Raw genomic sequence first — 12556 nt, forward strand, 5'->3', positions numbered from 1 at the left:
CCAGATTGGAAATTCACAGTTTATATTGGCTTTATTAGTTTTGCTCCGGTTTTCTTAGTAGTAGTAGGCTTATTTAATTCATTCCACAAAATTGAATGGATTACTGGAATCAGGTCAAATCTCTCCAACCCACATGGCTGGAACAGTCTGACTCTGATATGTTTTATAAAGAGCCAGACTTACAGCTTGCTCTTGAGTTAAAAAAAAAAAAAAAAGTTCCTTCAAAAACAGTTTTGCATATTATATAAGGTTACATCCCTAAGTGATTAACTAGCTCAGTGAAGGTAGTTCCGTTCTTTTAGTGGAAGGCTAATCCGGTCTCTAATACCCCAGGCAGCCGCTCCCCTGCAGTTGCTCAAGTCCCTTCCTTCTTGGTTCTCTAATCAGTAGACACTCAGCCTCTTCTCCACCTGCTGGGAGTGTTTTGACAGAAAGCAAGGACTTGGCCCTACGCAGCCTCTGATCCCTCCAATAAATAACACTGCTGATCTTCACCCTCCTCTTCTGTCTGCTGCACTTGAACGCCAGTCCTTCTGTGTAAACCTTTAACTTTTTTTATTGTATGGATTTTAACGTTCATTGCAGTGGCGACTTTGAGTGGTTTTACAGATAAAAAGGAGTGCACATGTCAGAGTTCAATGCAAATTCAGAAATTAAGTCTTTTTTTTTTATACCTTGAGCAGGCTAAGGCTTCCCTGTTAATTAAAGAGCTGCACTCCAGCTCTCCAGTCATAAAAGGACAGCAGCCAACCGCTGTGGGCTGAATTTGGGGCTGCCTTTGAGTCAACCTGAGCTGATGTGTTTTCTGGAATGACTTTTTTGCTTTTAAAGTCGATCTACAGGAATCGGCCTCATCAGCTGTGTGTGTTGAGAGGTGGTGACGGGGGAGGGATGTGTCAGACTCTGAGCGTGGACCAGAACTGCGCTCAGAGACTTTCAGTGAAAGCAGAGGAGAGATTTCCAAAGGTTGTATTTTCCTTCTGGTTGGAGCCGCTCATCCACATTGTGGTAAGTGGGTCAGCTCTGGTTCACTCTTCCTTTTAGAAGAACAGGAGAAATCCATGCAGAATTAACTCTGCATTTTCCGCAAGTGAATTTAAGTTCCCTTGTTTTAACCTTAAAATGTGCATATGTCAGTGTCAAAACCTTTTTCTTTGCTTTGGTTTTTGTTTTTGCTTTCTGATAGCTAGATTCAGCTCAGTCTAATTCAATCATTCTCTTTAAAATTTTAACTCTAATTAAAGCTAAAAAAAGTCCCAATTCTGAAAGTCTTTGTGAGTAAAGAGGAAATACTGAAAAGTTTTGAAAAACAGACAAAAAAGTGATTTTCTCAGGTAGAAATGTTTTAGCAAAATCTTGTGTACAATTTAAGATTGAAGCTCCTAATAGAAAATAGTATTTTTTTTCTTATTCAAGAGCACATACACATACATTTTAAATGCGTGTATGGTACGTGTCATATAATTAAAACTGACACCTTTGTTTTACAGTGTGTGATGTGTTTTGCATATATCATATTTTCACAAAGCATAACGTGCTTTTGGTAGAAACAGTGTATCTGGTTTGCCTGAATTTTTCAGCCTTGACAATATTTTTTTACAAAGCAATCGCTACCATTTGATAGAAGAAATAAAACCTAGTGTTCGATCAGCAGGGTGACTAAGGCTACAATAATCTGTACGTTTCAAAACAGAAGAGAATAATTCAAATGTTTCTAGCATAGAGAAAAGACAAATACTTAAATTGATGGATCCCAAGTACAGTGATTTGGTTTGTAAAAATTAAATGAATGTATTAAATTATCACATGTACCCTGAAACTACATACATCTATTATGCATCAATATAAATTTTGTAAGTTAAAAAATAATAGCCATCAGGTATGAATGCTTCCTTTATTCAGATATTAGTTCTTTATATGCATTATTTCACTACATGCTTACAAGAAACTCATGTGTTAGACACTTTTGTTACTCTCTTAAGATATATATTTATAGCAAAGTGATAACTACACAGGGTTAAAATAAACCAAATGATACTGAAGGTTCATGAGGAAAACGTACAATCTCTTTGCCCCATAAATATTCTTACCTAGTTTTGCACCCCAGAGGAAAACATTTAACTATTTATGTCTTTAGATTTGGAGAGATTTACCTCCAGATTCCTAAATAATATGGCAAGTCTGCATTTTTTTTTTTAGATATTGTCTTATTGATATACTGCTATTATGGATAGGGATTCAGCTCCTCCTACACCACCCTCCATCTCCTATCACCCCATTGTGTTTAATATATACAGGTAACTTTTAGTTTTTCTACTGTCACCTTGGTAACTGCAAAACCCTTAAGCCTGTATTTATTGTTCTATCAGCTATAGACAGTATTTCTCAACTCATTTTATAAAATGCAAGTGGTAGTTCTTCTGCCCTCTCTTGCTCTGCCATTCCCCTCTACTTTCCAATCTTGATCAGCCATGGCTTGCTTTTGATCAGTTGGAAACATACAAAGTTGCTGATGTGTGATGACTGGCGGTTTCATGCAGTCATGGTCAAGGTAAAGAACATTAGGTTGTGTTTCATAACCATTGTAAGGTCTACTATATCTGTGGGATGGTTTCCAGATGGAAAACCAATTCGTATTATTTATAATCTTGTAACTCTATGTTTGTGTTTATAAACAGGGATACATAATAGAAAAGATAACTTTTCCTTCTTTACCAGCCCTTATTGCAAGTGAGAAGTTGCCTTAGAATAATTACCCTGTTGAATAGTCCACCATTCCCTATCCATGACTGCTGCACTGCTGAAAATACCATTAGTACTGAAAAGGTGAATCACCAGCACCTTGGAGATAGCTGCTTTAGTGAGACATATGGGAAAGGGGGCAGAGATCAGCATCAGCATTACTTTCATTTGTTTATTCTGCAAATATGTATTCAGCACTTGCCATGAGCCAGAGATTGTGCAACAGGGCACAGAATGAATCACACAGCAAATCTGATTCCTGCCTTCAAGTTGCTGACACTCTAGTGGTAGTAATTTGCGTATGACTTTCCACAAAAAAACACTGGAGTGATAGAGAGAGAGAGACAGACAGACAGACAGAGAGACAACACTAAACTTCTCACCTCTAATACAGAAGTAGTAAAATTCTTATTTGTATTAAGTGATCTGGAAGATTTTCTTTTGTTTATTTTTTATTATACTTTAAGTTCTAGGGTACATGTGCATAACGTGCAGGTTTCTTACATATGTATACTTGTGCCATGTTGGTGTGCTGCACCCATCAACTCGTCAGCACCCATCAACTCATCATTTACATCAGGTATAACTCCCAATGCAATCCCTCCCCCCTCCCCCTTCCCCATAACGGGCCCCGGTGTGTGATGTTCCCCTTCCCGAGTCCAAGTGATCTCATTGTTAAGTTCCCACCTATGAGTGAGAACATGCAGTGTTTGGTTTTCTGTTCTTGTGATAGTTTACTGAGAATGATGGTTTTCAGCTGCATCCAGGTCCTTACAAAGGACACAAACTCATCCTTTTTTATGGCTGCATAGTATTCCATGGTGTATATGTGCCACATTTTCTTAATCCAGTCTGTCACTGATGGACATCTGGGTTGATTCCAAGTCTTTGCTATTGTGAATAGTGCCGCAATAAACATACGTGTGCATGTTTATTTCCATATTTTTAAGAATGAAACCTCAAATTCATATAGCAAACCAAAAGTGAATTGTCTTTCCATGGTAGGACAATATTTTTAAAGGTTGTTATTCAAGTGATAGGTTGAGACTTTCTGTTTTGTTTGTTTTTTTGCTGCTACTGACAATTATGAGTTGAAAGTGTCCACTTTCTGTTACTGGACTTGCTACTTCATAGAAAAACATGGTTTCAGTGATGAAATAGGCAGCAATGAATAAGTATGTGTTGAATTCTTATGTGATTTGCAAAGATAGGTATGATCTCCTCTTGCACCATTTTTATTCATTGGAACATAAAACTGCTTTGATTGAGATCGAGTGCAAGAAATCCATGTGTATGAACAACTGGAAGGCTGAACAAAATTACCTGTGGTTTATTTCTGCTTCTGTAGGTCTTCTTTTTCGTAAATACCTTGGAAAAACAAGGGTTGTGTTCACTCTCGGCTGTTACTTTGTAATTCAAGTACCAGTCATAGGTCACAGTCTGCTTATAGCTAAGAAGATACGTACCACATAGAAGAGTGTCTGGATCATAGCACTCCATCCATATGTTTGGAATTTGGAATCAGTGAAGAAGTAGAGCTATCCCAAATGCATACAAAAAATCAAATGCCCACTGGGAGGTTTCTGTGAATTCCTAGGGAGCTAAACATTTTTATGTTTCCTTTTGGCTCTAAATTACTCCTCCACCAATTACTATAATTTTCTGTTTGTCTCACAAAACTCACATGCTTTCCCAGTTTTGGGTTGAGAGAGTTCGGACATAAAATGAGGTCCTTTCTTTGTACCCTTGTACAGGCATGGAAAGAAAAGTAAACAACAGAAAATCCACTCACAAAGGCCACTTGTGAGCATAGCAGACTTTATGCAGAGTTTAGGAAAATTTTCTTCAAGTCTATGTCCAGTAATTTGGCCATCCATTTGCACAGTCATCCATTGTATTTTTAGACACACCCCCAGGACTTACTTGTACAAACACAATTATTCAGCTGAAAAAAGTCAGCAGTACTTCTCTAATTACTCCTATTTACCCTAATCCTTGACTTTTTAAGATTACATTTTCTTGGACTCTGATTCCGATGCAAAACTTTTGCCAACATTGCCCTGAGAGAGTGTAAGGGTAGGTGAAAATTGATCAACAAAGATTGTTCAAGAGTTTCTGATTATGTCAGGCAAAACTGCGTTTGCACTTTGGCTCTGATATTTACTGATCATTGGCATTGCTTAATTTGCTGAACTTCTTTCTAAGCTGCAGCCTTCTTCTATGAAATGTGGGTAATTATAACATTTTACCTACTGCATAGAGCTGTGAGCATTGAAATAACACAGTGCATCAAAGGTGCTTAGCATAGTGTCCAGTACCTTGTAAGAAGCCAATAACTTTCCTTTGTTAACATTGTATTTATTAACACTGCTACTGTTGACCCTTATACATTCAGAAGACTTTAGGTTCCATCAATCATCTTTAGAAATTTTTACTACTATAGAATTTACTACGTATAAAAATAGTTCCCTAGGAGAGAAGCAAAACTAGAAAACAAAAGGTAAATGGTGGGGAAACCATACCCTAGAGCTAGTGTCGTGACTGAACTATTTCACTTTCTCTTAGAAATTCTAGCACTTTGAAGTGAAAATACTTTGAAACTTAGCAACCATGGTATGAACAAGAACACTATCTTTTCTTTCATTTTATGGTTGCTTTTGCAAAATTTAGTAAATGTATCCCATAACAGACCTGTTAGTGATAACAGTCTTGCCTTAAATGCTAACCATTTATTTATTTTACTATGGTGTGTTAAAAGTAAAGAAGCTTCTTCAACTTTATATTTTCCAGCAGATCTTATTGAAAATGGGCTTATTTTTATGCCACTTTTCCTCATGAAGATTTTTTTTTTTAATTTTACAGAAAGAAATATGAAGAGAGAGAGAAAAAAGTAATCCCAGGTCCTTTATACTTGAGGGCTTCTTGTGTGGCTTTGAACTCAGCAGGTAGGGTGTTTTGACCCAGATAAAAGCCTTACAAAGGGACCACATTTTTGCAAGGTGGACAGAGATCACTGTGAACGTGTGCTTCATTCAATGCATCGTTTCCCTTTGCAGATGTGTGTCCCATGGAGCACCGCAACTGAATTTTAAGCTTTTAAAAGTAACATCTCGTATTTGAAGAATTTGGACTGTGTTGTGAGAAAGTGGGAAATTAGAGAGCTTCCTGAAACCTGTTAGAGAATTTCCTGTTATTTATTTTAACTGGACACCACCAGCAGAGTGATTATTTGAACTTTCAATAGGTGCCATGCCAATAGATATTTAAAAAAATGAGAAGGAACATAATTTGAAATCACATATATATATTTATATAAAAATTATATGCAGACGAAACAAAGGGGAAAACCAAATTAATTATTCACTACTTAAAGAACTATAAATTATGTGATCATCTGAAACTCAGATGGTGGACGAGACAGTTTATTTCTTTTTAAATATGACAACATAGTAATTTTTTTTCAAGTGTCAAGATGATTCTAAATTCTTCCATGCAGTATATATGAGGAGGCTGTGTCCAGAGAAGTTACAAGATAATCCTAGGGACCCAGAGGCTATGCACGTTCACCTGCATCCCAGACCTTTGTCCCAACCTCCAATCCCACCCTGAGCCTAGTCCTTCATATGTCTGGTCCTTGTATTTAGAATCAGGCAAGGTAGGCCGTGGGTGAACACCGCTGAGTGTTTGGTTATGTGACCTTTATGTTGTCTTGAGGCAGTTTTCCGAGACGTTCAGGAGCCTACAACATCTCCTCAGGCCTCTCAAATGGGGAGAGTGTGACTTTGAAATTGGCGCTCTCGATTCTTTCAACCTGCTGTCGACTGAACGTTTGTGACTCAACCAAACTCATATGTTGAACTGAAACCCCCAATGTGGTCACATGAGGAGGCTGGGCCATTGGGAGGTGAGGAAGTCATAATGGTGGGGCCGTCATGATGAGATTAGTGCCCTTATAGGAAGACATACTGGAGTTTTTTTCTCTCTCTCATTGTTACGTGAGGGTATGATGAAAACACAGCCAAGGAAGAATTGCATCACTGGACTCCAGGCCTGCCAGCGCCTTCATCCCAGACTTCCCAGCCTCACAACTCTGAGAAGTACGTGTTTGTGATTTAAGTCATGGCCTCAGGCATTTTCTTTTAGGCCCCTGACTGGACTGAGGCAGCACCCACACAGGCATACAACGTTTCATCAGTTTTTGTAAGATGTAGACCTCTTGCACCTTTGGTTCTTTATAGGCTATTTTTCCTTTCCTTAACTCTTGCCTCTCTGATGCACTCTTTGCTAGTCATTTTCTATATAATTGTGATTTTAAAAGAACGTGTAGATTCTTAAGATATTGGTAGGAGTTTTGAAGTGTTTTGACAGTAATTTAATTTCTTCTTCCAAGGGAATATTTTGAAAACCAACACAGTCATAGAATATGTCACTAATACATGAAAACATTAAAATATAACCAAATATGGGGAAAAATTCACATGTTATGTTGCAACTATGGCTTGGGCCTTGCTTTTGAGAAATCAATCTGTCTTGACTTTGAAATATTAAATCACGGCTACGTTGGAAGTGGGTGGTTTGGTCCTGCAATTTTCTGGACAATACTGATGAGTATTTTCACTCCGGAAAATAGTTCGATATTTGTAGAAGAATCTTCATTTTTAAACTACCACCAGTGGAATCCATTTTCCATCTCTACTCCTGCAGTTTTCTCTCATTGACTAAAGAGTTTCTACTGAATTTAGAAGCAAAACTAGAGAAAATACAACACTTGCTATGAAGTAGTGGAATAGATATGGAAAAGCATATCCTAAATTGAGGGAACATTCCTGGAGAAAGAACCTGGAAAAATGTCCAGTTTCCATTTAAGCTCTGATTAAGCAGTATGCGGTTTGAAAGTGAAATAATGAGCCTATTGAAAAGTATGTAATAAGTGAATATTTTGACTCAAAATCTAAAATGAATTATAAAGGATTTGCTCTTTGTTTTAAAAAATATATTCCAAGGGAATATTTTGAGATATCATGAAACACATATCTCACCTAAAAACCAACTGAGAATTAGATTTGATGTGTGTCATGATTGTGTTGGGGATAAAGGGACAGAGGGATCAGCCAGTTTTGCTAATTAGGAAAATCCTGGACACATTGGCATCATCTTACAATGTTTTGATCCATCTTGGAGGCATTAAATTGACTACTTTTCCTAATAGAGATAGTGCATGTGTTCTGAATTGTTAATTGGCTCTAAAATTAGTTATAGTTTATTTCTAAATTTAACCAAAGGTGAGAAAAAATTCATGGACTTAATCTGAAATACGTTATTCATTGATTTCATATACAACTTTGGTTTTTTATGATTTTAGATGTCAAATCTCTGAAATAATATTTATATTATCTAATGATAATGTTTGATGTTTGGATAGGTCATTGTCTTTACATTTTAAATTTAAGCTAATTTTTTTGCTTTCAATTCATGTGATTAACTTCTTTGGATGAACTTATTAATTTTCTCTTACTCTGAGTTCATTTGAATGGCTTATTTTGTCACTTACAGCACTATCTATATTTTGCTATATTTAGCAGTTTGGTGGCTATGATTGTACCAGGTTAAATGAACAAAGCAGTTCAATAAACTGTCCTGTTACAGCTGACACATATGCTTATGCTATTTTCCTGTCTCTGAGCAATCATGGCGGAAGGGGAAGCAAATACGTCCTTCTTCACAAGGCAGCAGGCAAGAGAAATGCAAAGCAAAGGAGGAAGAGCCCCGTCTAAAACCATCAGATCTCATAAGAACTCACTCACTCTTTTTTTTTTTTTTTAATGGTCTTATTTAGGACTTCTAAGTTCTAGGGTACATGTGCATAACGTGCAGGTTTGTTACATATGTATACTTGTGCCATGTTGGTGTGCTGCACGCATCAACTGTTCAGCACCCATCAACTCATCATTTACATCAGGTATAACTCCCAATGCAATCCCTCCCCCCTCCCCCCTCCCCATAATAGGCCCCGGTGTGTGATGTTCCCCTTCCCGAGTCCAAGTGATCTCATTGTTTCCCACCTATGAGTGAGAACATGCGGTGTTTGGTTTTCTGTTCTTGCGATAGTTGGCTAAGAATGATGGTTTCCAGCTGCATCCATGTCCCTACAAAGGACACAAACTCATCCTTTTTTATGGCTGCATAGTATTCCATGGTGTATATGTGCCACATTTTCTTAATCCAGTCTGTCACTGATGGACACTTGGGTTGATTCCAAGTCTTTGCTATTGTGAATAGTGCCGCAATAAACATACGTGTGCATGTGTCTTTATAGCAGCATGATTTATAATCCTTTGGGTATATACCCAGTAATGGGATGGCTGGGTCATATGGTACTTCTAGTTCTAGATCCTTGAGGAATCGCCATACTGTTTTCCATAATGGTTGAACTATTTACAATCCCACCAACAGTGTAAAAGTGTTCCTATTTCTCCACATCCTCTCCAGCACCTGTTGTTTCCTGACTTTTTAATGATTGCCATTCTAATGGTGTGAGATGGTATCTCACTGGAACTCACTCACTCTTACAAGAACAGCATGGAGAAACTACCCCCATGATTAATCACCCCCCATGAGGTCCCTCACCCAACAGTGGGAATTACAATTTGGATTGCAATTTAAGATGAGATTTGGGCAGGGATACAGAGCCAGACCATATCAGTGCCTATACCGTGTATAACCTAATGAGGCATACTAGGATATTTTGGTGAAAAAGATACCCCTGCACCAAGGAACTAAATCTGAAACTTCCTTTTGGGAAAGCCAGGCAAGGACTAAAATACTGACTTGTCATATTTGAAAAAAGAATGCTGTAGTAAGACCAAGGAAATGAAGTAATATTTAGAGAAGTATAGACAAAAATCATAGGAGTGAATGTGGCCATTTATTGCAATGGTGATGGCACAAAAGAACTAGCAGAAGGATCAAACCAAAGTTGAGATGCTAGTGGAGAAATTCTTGACAATACTAGCTCAAATATTAACATTGAAGTTGACTTGAATTATTTTGAATTATTAAATTATTAAATATAAAATATTAAATTATTTTGAATTATTAAAGTTATCTTTAATATATAAGTTCAGGTCCTGGATTCTGAACTTTTCTATCATAAATGTTAGTGTAATGCTTGATTTTTCTGATTTTGATCACTATTCCTTAGCTGATTTTTATTTTATGGAAGGATTTTAAATAAGCTTTTACTAACTTAATTGCAACTGTGTTTCTGTTTTCCTCACTACGTTGTCAGCCTTACAGGGCAAGTACAATGTCTGTTTTTCCACTTGTATACCTCTGCACAGTTCATGGTAATGGGTACCATATTATTGAATAAATGGATGCATAGATGCATGGATGGATTGGTGGTTGTTTAGAGGGATGAATGAATTTGGAATGCCCCAGCAGGATGATCCACTTTTGAAATATTCTATCCATGTGTAAGCATTTCTACTTTTTCAGGAATTATCAGTGGAGTGTTTCATGGGAAACAAACCATGTCTGGTAGTGGCAATGGGTTCTGATAATAAGCAAAGCCCTTGTATCCTTTATCATAGTCCTGTATCACAGTTATGTGCTTGTTCAGTTTTATATGATCATTTCTTAAAGGATTGACTCTTAGACATAATATAGACTCCTGTGAAAGAACTATATTTGAAAGCTAAGTATAGCCATAAGTGCCAAAAATGTAATTACCTCTGCTTTTAAGGAGCCCATCTTAGTAATCTATCTTTGTTTATCTTACAGGAATACCCAATATCTGATTTGCTTCATGTGGAAAAAAAAAATCCCTTCCAATGTCCAAGTATCCTGCAATGTTGTAGGGTACTGATATGGTCTGCCTCTGTGTCCCCACCCAAATCTCCTCTTGAATTGGAATCCAAATTGTAATTTGGATGAGGGTCCACGTGGGAAGGTTGGGTGAGGGTCCACGTGGGAAGTGATTGGATCACGGGGGTGGTTCCCCCATGCTGTTCTCGTGATAGTGGGTGAGTTTTCATGAGATTGATGGTTTTATAAGGGGCTATTTCTCCTTCACTTTGCACTTTTCTCACATGCCATCATGTGAAGAAGGACTTGTTTGCTTCCCCTTCTGCCATGATGGTAAGTTTCCTGAGGCCTCCCCAGTCATGCAGAACTGTGAGTCAATTAAACTTCTTTCCATTATAAATTTCCCAGTACGGGGTATTTCTTCATAGTATTGTGAAAATGAACTGATACAGTAAATTAGTACTGGGGTAGTGGGGCGCTGCTATAAAGATACCTGAAAATGTGGAAGTGACTTTGGAACTGGGTAACAGGCAAAGATTGAAACAGTTGGGAGGGCTCAGAAAAATACTGGAGAATGAGGAAAAGTTTGGAACTTCCTAGAGACTAGCTGACTAAAATTCTGATAGTGATATGGAAAATGAAGTCCAAACTGAGGTAGTCTCATGATGGAGATGAGGAATTTCTTAGGAACTAGAGTAAAGGTCACTCTTGCTATGCTTTAGCAAGGAGACTGATGGCATTTTTCCCCTGCCCTAGAGATCTGTGGAACTTAAACTTGAGAGAGATTATCTGAAATTGGCACTTATGTTTAAAAGGGAAGCAGAGCATAAAAGTTTGGAAAATGTACAGCGTAATGATGTGATAGAAAAGAAAAATCAATTTTCTGGAGAGAAATTCAAGTCTTCTGCATACATTTGCGTAGGTAATGAGGAGTCAAATGTTAATCACCAAGACAATGGGGAATTTGTCTCCAAGTCATGTCAGAGACCTTCTCAGCCCCTCTCATTACAGGCCCGGAGGCCTAGGAGGGAAAAATGGCTTTGTGGGTCAGCCCCAGGGTCCTCTTCCTCTGCAGTCTCAGGACCTGGCAGCAGGTGTCTCAGTTGCTTCAGCTCCAGCCATGGGTAAAGACCAAGGTATAGTTCGGGCCATTGTTTTAGAGGGTGGAAATCTCAAGCCTTGACAACTTCCACATGATATTGGTCCTCTGGGCACATGGAAGTCAAGAATTGAGGTTTGGGAACCTCCACCTAGATTTCAGAGGATGTATGGAAATGCCTGGATATCCAGGTAGAAGTCTCCTGCAGGGGTGGAGCCCTCATGGAGAACCTCTGCTAGGGCAGTGTGGAAGGGAAATACGGGGTTGGAGTCCCCACACAGAGTCCCCATTGGAGCACTGCCTAGTGGAGCTATGAGAAGAGGGCCACCGTCCTCCAGATCCCAGAATGGTAGATCCACTGACAGCTTGCACTGTACACCTGAAAAAGCAACAGACAATGCCAGCCCATGAAAACAGGGTGGCGAAAGGGTGGAAGGAGCTGTACCCTGCAAAGCCACAGGGGTAGAACAGCCCAAGGCCATGGAAGCCTACCTCTTGTATTAGTGTGACTTGGATGTGAGACATGGAGTCAAAGGAGATTGTTTTAGAACTTTAAAGTTTAATGATTGCCCCGTTGGACTTTAGACTTTCATGGGGGCTCTAGCCCCTTTGTTTTGGCCAACTTCTTCCATTGGAACTGGTGTACTTACCCAATGCCTGTATCCCCATGGTATCTAGGAAGTAACTAACTTGCTTTTGGTTTTACAGGCTCATAGGAGGGAGGGACTTGCCATGTATTGGATGAGACTTTGGACTTGGACTTTTGGGTTAATGCTGGAAAGAGTTTAGATTTTGGGGAACTGCTGGGAAAGCATAATTGTGTTTTGAAACATGAGAAGTATGAGATTTGGGCGGAGCCAGGAGTGGAATCATGTGGTCTGGCTTTGTGTCCTCACCCAAATCTTATCT

General features: G+C 38.5%; 1 protein-coding gene across 1 annotated transcript in view; it reads left to right on the plus strand.

The window, feature by feature from the left end:
- The first annotated feature begins 926 nt into the window (after positions 1–926).
- Positions 927–12556, plus strand: part of MYO16 (myosin XVI) — a 653675-nt gene continuing 642045 nt past the window's right edge. Inside the window, exon 1 of the mRNA XM_011933947.1 lies at positions 927–1008. The gene's annotated coding sequence lies outside the window, so the exon portion shown is untranslated. The remainder of the gene's footprint in view (positions 1009–12556) is intronic.

This window comes from Colobus angolensis, unplaced genomic scaffold (assembly GCF_000951035.1).
Source record: "Colobus angolensis palliatus isolate OR3802 unplaced genomic scaffold, Cang.pa_1.0 Scaffold13, whole genome shotgun sequence".
Classification (NCBI taxonomy): Eukaryota; Metazoa; Chordata; class Mammalia; order Primates; family Cercopithecidae; genus Colobus; species Colobus angolensis.